This window comes from Humulus lupulus, chromosome 3, assembly GCF_963169125.1.
Source record: "Humulus lupulus chromosome 3, drHumLupu1.1, whole genome shotgun sequence".
NCBI classification, from domain to species: domain Eukaryota; kingdom Viridiplantae; phylum Streptophyta; class Magnoliopsida; order Rosales; family Cannabaceae; genus Humulus; species Humulus lupulus.
Genome location: NC_084795.1, coordinates 10,686,313 through 10,696,846, shown reverse-complemented (window position 1 = coordinate 10,696,846; position 10,534 = coordinate 10,686,313).

Below are 10,534 nucleotides of genomic sequence, written 5' to 3'. Positions count from 1 at the left end.
GCTCCTCAAAGGAGAGATCTGGCTCAAGCTCCAGATCTTCATAACTCAGAATATGGCCCACATCAGATACATACCTCCGAAGAGCTGATACATGGAACACATTATGCACGGCAGACAACGCCGGAGGCAAAGCCAATCTGTAAGCCACCTGACCTATCCTCTCCAGGATCTCAAATGGACCTACAAATCTAGGACTCAGCTTGCCTTTCTTCCCAAACCTTCTCACCCCTTTCCATGGTGAGACTCTGAGGAACACATAGTCTCCTACCTGGAACTCCACGTTCCTGCGTTTGGGATCTGCATAGCTCTTCTGTCTACTCTGAGAAGCAAGCATTCTAGCTCTAATCTTCTCTATAGCCTCACTGGTCCTCTGAACTGGATCAGGACCTAAGTATCTCCTTTCTCCTGTCTCATCCCAATGGATGGGAGATCTGCACTTCCTACCATACAACATCTCATAAGGTGCTACTCCAATGGTAGACTGGTAGCTGTTGTTGTAAGAGAATTCTATCAAAGGCAGGTACTTACTCCAAGACCCACCGAAATCCAGTACACATGCTCTTAGCATGTCCTCCAAAATCTGGATCGTCCTCTCAGATTGCCCATCTGTCTGAGGATGATAAGCTGTACTGAACTTCAACTTTGTCCCCATGGCTTTCTGCAAACTCCCCCAGAACTTGGAAGTAAAAGTGGGGTCCCAATCTGACACGATCGACCTAGGTGCACCATGGAGCTGCACGATCTCTCTCACATAGAGATCTGCATACTGATCAACTGTATAAGTAGTCCTCACTGGCAGAAAGTGAGCTGACTTGGTGTAGCGATCCACTATCACCCAAATAGAATCATGCTGACCAGTAGTCCTGGGCAAGCCCACCACAAAATCCATCGTGATGTCTTCCCACTTCCACTCAGGAATATCCAGAGGCTGCAGTGACCCTGCCAGCCTCTGATGCTCAGCCTTGACCTGTTGACATGTCAAGCACTTAGCCACATACTCTACTACATCTCTCTTCATCCCCGGCCACCAATATAACGATCTCACATCCTGATACATCTTTGTGGTGCCTGGATGCAAAGAGTAAGGTGTAGTATGAGATTCATCCAGAATCTCTCGCCTCAATGCAATGTCTAACGGTACATATATCTGCCCTTTGTATCTCAACAAACCTACCTCAGACACTGTATAATCTCTGGATGCTCCAGCCAGAACATCCTCTCTAATCTTGATCAGTTGTGGATCACTCAACTGACCCACACTGTATAATCTCTGGATGCATGTGGATCCACATTTGATTGTTAGGGTATTTTGGTAATTTGGCCTGTTGAGGGCATATTTGTGTATTTTGGTGCATATTGTGATTTATGGATGAGATCCCATTATTATGGAGATATATTCAAGCTATTCGGTATGAGACGGTCCTATATTGCAAATTAGCAGTTTTGTCATAACGGAGTCTTTTATTGGGATATTGGATAATGAGAATGTTTATTTGATGATAAATTAGGAGTTATTGAGATTAGGAGGAAATTTTGGAAGTTTTGACTATTTTGTCCCCGGGGATGTTTTTGGGACCCCGAGTATTAAGTTTTATTTGAGGCTACTTAAGCATGAAGTAGTCAGACAGATAGAACCGTACGTTAAAACACTTTTTTTCCCTCTCTCGTAAACCTTTGTTACGTTCGTGGCAATTTCGAAGAAATATTGAGTTCTAGGAGTCGGAATCAAGCGAGGATCGAGGCCTAGCGATCCTAGGAAATATTAGAAGCTTCTTGATCGAAGGATTTAATGAGAAACAAACCAATCAAAGGTAATTCAAGTTTTAAGTTTTGAGTTTTTAGAGTTTCTAAGCTCTGAATTGGATTTTGTGTATCGATGAGTTTTTGGTTCGTTTGAGCCTTGGGATTTGATGATTTTGGATCATTTGGAAGTTTGGGAACTTTGATTTTTGGATTTGGAGATGTTTAGGTATGTTTTTGGAAGGTTTAAAATGGGGAAAATGAGGTTATGGCAGGTTCCCAGGTGGGGGCCGCGACCCAAGCTCGAAGAAACAGGAGGTGAGGTTTTGGGTGTGCTGCGGGCCGCGACACTGAGTAGTGGGCGTTGCAGCGCTTGCTTCTGGTGTAGCTGGGGGCCGCGGCTCAAGGTTCTAGGGTCGCGGTTCATGAAGGGTTTTAAGGCCAATTGGATGTTTTGATCATGGGAACTCAGTTTTACGCCTCGGGATCGTTCCTACTACCCGGATTAGTGGGATTCGATGTCTCGGAGGCTAGATCTTGGTTCGGGAACCTTTGTTATTCATTTTATTGATGGTGTCCCATATTTGGTTATGACTAGGTGAGCGCTAAAGGACTTAAAGGTTGATTTTTCTCAAGGGTCGTTCTTTTATTCATTCTCGCTCGAATTAGAGGTAAGAAAACTGCACCTTGTGTATATGACATGCATGATTGTTGTTGAGGCATGTTGGTTATTAAATGTGGACATTGATTGCATATTAAATGCTTAGCAAAGCTTGCTTACTTGTGTATGGCATTGACTAGTCAGGGTCGACATTGGTCGCGTATTACTGACCTGAGAGTCAGAAACGACATAAGCATCATGAACACAGGGCCGATAAAAGATTAGATCTAATCGATATCAGCGTTGAATGACTCTAGGAGCATTAATGCTGGACCGACCCTAAGGTCAATGAAACTTATAAGCACTTGACTAGTCTAGGACTAGTTACTTAGAGCCATGGCCAAAAGGCCTAGGTGACTGCTTGCCACATGGCTAGGGAGTGGAATCCCATGGTTGTGACTCTATGGTCATGCAGTAGGTTATATTGGTGACTAGTTCATCGAGCACCTAACTTGATAAGCTAGTGAAAGGTTCACTTATTTGTAAAAGCCCAGGTGACCTTATCGTCACATGGCTAATGGGAACGGAACCCACTTTTGTGACTTCTGCGATTGTCACTCATCTGTTTTGGACTGAAAGTCCTGAATGATTATTATGATCGTTGTTGATATTATAATCATGCAATATTGTGTATTCTTGCTGGGCTTTTGCTCATGGGTGCTATGTGGTGCAGGTAAAGGGAAAGAAAAGCTCACCCAGCCTTGAGTAGAGAGCTTAGGTGGTGCTGTGTACATATGCGGCCGCTTGACCACCACGGCCAAGGTGTTCTCAGGGGAAGTAGGGGGTTTACCCTATTTTTGCCGCTTGGGTCGGCGGGTTGTAAATTTCAAACTATAATGACCATTTTGAGTTGTAAATAACTTGTAAATATTTTTATGGGCCCATCAACATTTTTATGTTTTAAATAAAATATATCATTTCCTTTTGATTGGTTTTCCACCTTAACATGTTAATAACACCTAGAAACACATTTTTAACCAAAGAACTCGAGTAGCGAGTTAAATTCACGATTCAACATTCACCGTAACGGTCTTGGGGTAACCAGGGTGTTACACTACACGGCTAGGCTTGGGTTTTTCAGCGCTGACCTTGCCTTTTCTACATTGAAAAACCTCTGAGCCCTTCGGTTGAACTCAGTTAAAGACCTGACAAGTTTCCTTTGTAAGTCTTCCCAGAAGGGACTTCCTGGCATTACGCCTGCTCTAGCCGCCATTAGGTGACCACTATCGTCGACATCTCGAGCTCGAGCCACTTCTAAGTTAAACCTTGTGATGTAACTTTTTAGCAACTCATTTTGTTGTTGTCGGACGTTGGTTAAGGCAAAGGCCTTGGGTCTGATGCCTACCATAGCCTTAAATTGTTTTTTACAGTCCCTAGACAATTAATCCCAAGACGCGATCGAATGCCTTTTCAACTTCTCAAACCAGTTTTGTGCTGGTCCTGTAAGTGTGGCTGGGAACAGCATACACCTAAGCTCGTAACCAACATTGCTGGCTCGCATAATGGTGGTGAACGTGCACAGATGGCAATAGGGATCTGAGTTTCCGTCAAATGGCGGGACATGAGGTATTCTGAGTCCATGAGGGAACGGGGTGTTGGAGAAACGTGGGGCAAAAGGCTCGAGTTCTTCATCAAACTCTTCATCCTTGTCCCTGATATGCTCGTTTTGTAAGAGCCTGAACGCTCTCTCTAGTTGTTCAATCCTTTCTTGGACTAAATCCACTGGAGGTCTTGCCAGGACCTGAGGGGGCTGGTTATCATTAATAAAAACTCCAGTTCCTTGTCTCGGTACATGATTATACACTGGTTGTTTGCGGCCATTCAGATGGTCTCGCAGATTTGGGTTCGTGGGACTGTCTTAACCCCGATTGTGGTTTAAGTGTTCCCGCAGATCAGGGTGGTTCCCTCGATCCCCTGCATGCCTTGGTTCCATGTTGTAAATTCTCATGGACCTAGTGTAATTCTAGCTTTCACTTACATAGCTCGTATGTAACGCCCCAACTCCAGGGACCGTTACAGTGTGCCTTATAAACAGTGCTAAACTCGTTAACCGATTTATTTGGCCAAAAGTGTGTCACTAAGAATGATTAGCGGTTTAGAGATTAAATTTTTTGGTTAAGATGTAACTTTTCATTAGAACGTTTATTATATACATTGGGATCCCAAAAATATAATTTAAAGGTCTATTACAAGAAAATATTTACAACTAGCCGATTTAAGCGGCCAAATAGGGTTTAACCCTAGTTCCCCTTCAAACCTCGGCCGTGGTGGTCAAGCAGCTGCATATGTACACATCGTCACCTAAGCTCTCCAACTCAAGGATGGTCCAGCTTTCTTTTACCTTTACTTGCACCACATAGCACCCGTGAGCCGAAGCCCAGCAAGAAAACCCAATATGCTCATGAACAGTAATAACATGTCATCAAATCATAAGGCACACGCCTAACAGATATAGCCCTAGCCAAGCAGGCAAATGAAATCATGTATTGTTGAGTATAACACATCAACCAATGATCATAATAATCATTCAGAGCTTTTATCCCTAAATAGAAGAGTGACAGTTGTAATAGTCACTAAGGTGGGTTTATTCCCAATAGCCATGTGACGATAGGGTCACCGGGGCTTTATAGATAAGTGAGCCTTTCACTAGCTTAAACAGGATAGGTGCTTGATGACTAGTCACCAACATAACCTTCCTCATGACCATAGAGTCATAACCATGGAACTATGTTCCCTAGCCATGAGACAAGTAGTCACCTAGGCCTTAGGCCCTGGCTCTAGTAACTAGTCTTAGACTAGGCAAGCGCTTATAAGATTCATCGACCTTAGGGTCGGTCCAACGTTAATGCCTTAGAGTCATTCAACGCTGATATCGATTAGATCTAATCTTCATTCGGCCCTGCGTTCAGGACACTTATGCCGTTTCTGACACTTAGGTCAGTGTCCCTGACTAGTCAGACCATATACAAGTAAACAATGCCACCAAACATATATCATATGTCAAATATCCAAATACAGGGCATTCAACATGCTTACTCAATAATTACTAGCACAATTAGGATCATTCATAAACACAGAGGCTCAAGCTCTGAACAATCTCATACTCAACACTCATAGCATGCCCTAATCACATGTTTCTCGTGCATTACATGAATCACATTTAAACATCCAACATGCATCAAAAATAACCTTGCATGTCACATATACACAGGGTGCAATTTTCTTACCTCGGGTTCGAGCTAGAATTAGTAAAGAACGACCCTTGAGAACGATTAATCCTTTGATCCTTTAGCGATCACCTAGTCATAACCAAATATGGAATCCCGTCAATAAATAAAAAAAAATCATAAAAAGGTTTATAATCTAAAACCACACTCTCGGGATCCATCTTGCACTCTCATGACTCTTAATGTACCTAAATGGGGTAAAGGAACCAACCCCCGAGCCTTAAAAGTCACCCCGAGCCCTAAAATAGGCTTGCTGGAAAATTCACTAGCGCTGGGGTGCTGCCTAATGGTGCTGGGGCGCTGCCCCAAAGTCAGAGAAGCCCCAAAATCAGCCCTGCCTAGCGCTGGGGCGCCATCAGCAGACTAGAAACTTTTCTGGTCTTCTCCCCTGCGATTTCTCTTGAAAACCAAACCTCCAAACCAATCCCAAACATCATCAAAACATCAAATTCAACCCCCAAACCTCATCTACATCACACCCTCATCAAAACCCAAGCAACCAAACTCAAGAACTTCCATTAATTCCCAACTAACACATCAAAATCCTCAACTGAAACTTATTAGAAAAACAGGGTATAACAAGACTTTCATGGACGAATTCCTTACCTCAAGCTTGATTGAACCAAGGTCCTAAGCCCTCAAGCCTTGCTCTCCTAGCTTGCTACCTCAAATTGGCTCTCAAAAATAGAAAGGAAGAAGGAGGGAAGAATTGGTACGGGAGAGAAAGAAAGAGATGAGAATGATGCTCTGCTTTCTTATAATTCCACAGCCTTCTAAACTCAAAGGGATGATATAAATCTTAGGGGTGAAAAGACCATTTTTCCCCTAGGTCAAATAAAGGCTTCTAAAGACTCCTAAGGGTAAAATCGTCCTTTCCCGCCTATCTCGTTGGTTATAATTAACACCCTCCAATTCCCGTTATTCTCAATATTCTCAAATACCAATAATTCATATCCCGTTACCCTCTAATTCTCGGCAACGTTCTAATCACCAAATTACCTCGAGACTCACTCCGAGCCTCGAACTTAATCCTGTTATGACTAGACCGAAAACTTCCATTCCATGATCGTCTCATGCCAAATGGCTCGAACCAATCCACATATAATGTGGTATTATTTATAATTCACCCACATGCACGAAAATACACAAGTACGCTCTCAACGAGCCAAATTACCAAAATGCCCTTATAATTAAAATGAACACATATGCATGAATTTACCATCATATAATAATATAATTCACATAAACATGCATATAATCATTAAATATCATAATAAATCAATTATGGCCCTCCCGACCTCCTAATCAAGGTCCTAAACCTTATTAGGAAATTTGAGGCATTATAACTATCCCCTCCTTACAGAAATTTCGTCCTCAAAATTTATCTAAACAGCCTGGAATAAGAATTCCGCACAATTGACTCCAGCTTTCCCAGGTCATTCCCTCGACCTCACTGTTTCTGCAACGTACTTTAACCCAAGGTACACTTTGTTCCTCAGAACCTTATTACTTATGTTACAATTTGAACTGGCTATTCCCTACCAGAATACTTAACCTTCAGATCCTTATAACTCAACTCATGAACTCCTTTCAACCCATGTCCACTGCATGGAGGTACATAACACATTATATACAGCTGACAGTGCCAAAGAAAAGGCTGATCCAAAATCAACCTGACCAGTCCTATCTAGAATTCAAACTATCAAATAATCAGGATTCAAACTGTTAAATTACTCTAGGGCTCAGCTTGTCCCTATCTCCTCACCCCTTTCCATGGTGATACTTTTAAGCAAGATACAACCTCTTACTTGGAACTTCATGTTCCTACTTTTCAATTCAGTAACACTTTTCCATTTATTCTAAGAAGTGAGTATCCAAGCTTCAATCTCTAGTAATCTCTATGGTCCCCTGAACCACCTCAGGATCCAGATATATATTAATTCATTCATCTTATAAGATGTTCTTCCAATAATAGTTGGATAACCCTCTCTCTCTGATTTACCATCAGCCTGAGAGTAATAAACTGTACTGAATTTCATCTATATATTCATCGCCTTCCTTAACCTTTCCAAGACCTAGAAGTTGCAATAGAGTCTTCATCTGATAAGATAGACCTTGAGTTTCATGAAGGCGCTCTATCCCTCTCACCACGAGATTTGAATACTGATCAGCTGTATTATTTACTTATCCTTACTGATAAAAGTGAACTCACTTGGATAAACTGGTCTACAATAATCCAGTGCCAATTCACGCTGTCCCACTGGCCTGGGAAACTCCACCGTGAAACCAATCGCGATGCTTCCTTATTTCCATTATGAAATACTCAAAGGCTACAATGGCCTCACCGATTTCTGACATTCTAATTTGATCTGCTATCAGGCTAAGAACTTTACCACACATCCCATTACATCCCTCTCCATCTCAGGCCACCACTATAAGCTTTTATGTCCTGTCACATTTCCATGATGCCTGAATGAAGAGAATAAAAGAATAGCATGAGATTCATCCAAAATCTCTCCAAGTAATCCCAGTGTGCATCAGATCCCAAATCCGACCTTATACTACAATAAATTCATATCTGACACTGCATAACTCTTAACTAATCCAGCTAAGACTTTCCATTCAATATTTCTTACCTGTGGTTCACTCAGTCATCTTTCCTTTTTTATCCTTTCCGAAATGAAAATCTCAAACATAAAACTGGCCATCTAGCCCACCAAAAACTCTACCCTAGTTCTGGTCAAATCCTTTAACCAACATATTGCATAGGCAATTACTTTTCTCTGTCAATGAGATGTCATAATGACCTACTAACTGGTTCTGATCTGCAAGAAGACTCAGACTATTTTCCAAGGCACCTGAAATATCTTTACCACCCAAGGAAACTCCTGCCCCTAAGGCGTTCCTTGCTCTTGGCAAATCTCCGCAGATAAAACACCACAATACCATCGTCCAAGACGTTCAAAAATCCCATTCAAATAATCCTTTGAATGCTCTGTTCATCTAATTCATAAACACTTGGCATTAGACAAATTCTCAAGACATACTCAGCACTCCCAGTGCCCTTATCTGATACAAACACAGTCTTTTATATAACTTTCTCCCTGATCTTTAACTGGTCCTAACCAGATCCAAGATCAACCTTAAAGAATTCCATCTTACTCAATAACTAAACCTTTAATTCTTACAACTCCGCTGAGCCATTCAACACAGTGCCTTAAACCTGAATCTATTCCTGGCACCAATCCAATCACCATACTACCTCTCCATATAAAAGAAACCCTAGCAAGTCCCCTGGAAACACATCCAAAAACTCACAGACTAATCCAGTCTGTCCTGACCCCACTGGCACAATCTAAGTGGTATCCACCACACTAGCTAAGAGTTTCATGCATCTCCCTACAATAAAACTCTAGCTCTCGATAAAGATATCATTAGCATACCAAATCTATGCATGGTGCCAACTGTCACGAGGCTTTCCACTCTCAAGCTCAAGAGTTACTATCCTTTTCTTGCAATTTAGCATTGTCCCATAATTACTTAACCAATCCATACCCTGGATCATACTAAAACCAGTCTGTCATAACCAACTCATGACCACTGACGAGTCCTTTCCACAATAATTCACCTGATCTCTTAAATTACCAATACAGTATCACATTTTCTTCATAACATAACCATATGACTTATATGGAAACTTTATGCCTCTCTATATGCAACAAATAAAGAACAGCATGACACCAAAACCAATCAGCATAACTTAGAAATCAGGACTAGAAACTTACCTGCCACCCCTGAGGAACTAGTCTCAGTCTCAGACTCTGACTGCTCCGGAATAAATACTCGAGTTGGAATCGAGTTGTCTATCCCCTTTTGCTCATGCTCTCTTAGCCTTGGGAAATCCTTCTTGAAGTGCCCAACCATGTCGCATAAGAAACATGCCCTTGCTCGGCATTCTCCCAGATGATGCCTCATGCACCGACTGCATAATGGACGAGTCTTCCAGCTTTCCTTCTTACTTACTCCAATAAGTGGAGATACCAATATCTAATCTTCGTGCTCTCTAGCACTCTTCTTCTCATCTTTTATGCTCTCGACAGCAAGAGCCTTCTTGTAATGCCCTACCTCCTTTGAGCCGTTACTAGGTGTGTTTAAAATCGTGCTTTCAACTCAAAACGTGTCACTAAGCCATAATTAAAAAGAAAACATTATAGAAAGTAGTTTTCCACAATTAATTATAAAAATTTACATTTGGGATCCCAAAGCATAGTTTAGAAAATATTTACAACACAAAACTGATCAGAGTCGACTAGACGACAAAATCCAAGTTCATTTACAAGCATCTCCCAAAATCCCCTAGCTGTGACAACCAGGCTGGCCGGACATGTACACGCCGCCTCACGCCAGCTGTGCTCATGGTTGGTTGATCTTCTCTTTACCCTTACCTGCACCACAGAGCATCTGTGAGCCAAAGCCCAGCAAGAAAACCCATAACAGACAACATATGCAATACATGAATCAAACATATAAGCAGGCCACCAATGACTAAACACGTACGGCCTAGCTGTCCCAGGCGTATACCGAACCCTGGGTTCGCGGACCATGCCGTTAGGATATCCCAGGTATCCTGTTAGGGACTCGCCCTGGCAACTTGCACCCCACGTGCTCAACGCCGTTACTGGCCTCAAGCCGTTCTCGGCCTTGCACTCATCGTGCTTGATGCCGTTCCTGGTCTACACCGTTCCCGGTCTACACCATTCTCGGCTCTTGCCGATCACATATATAGTATCAAACACAATATAGCAACAAGCACAGAATTCAAGCATAAACAGATAATGAGCCATGCTCTACAATTCTAGCATATAGGGATCGGCCCTGCATATCATTTCCATTCAACACATTGGGC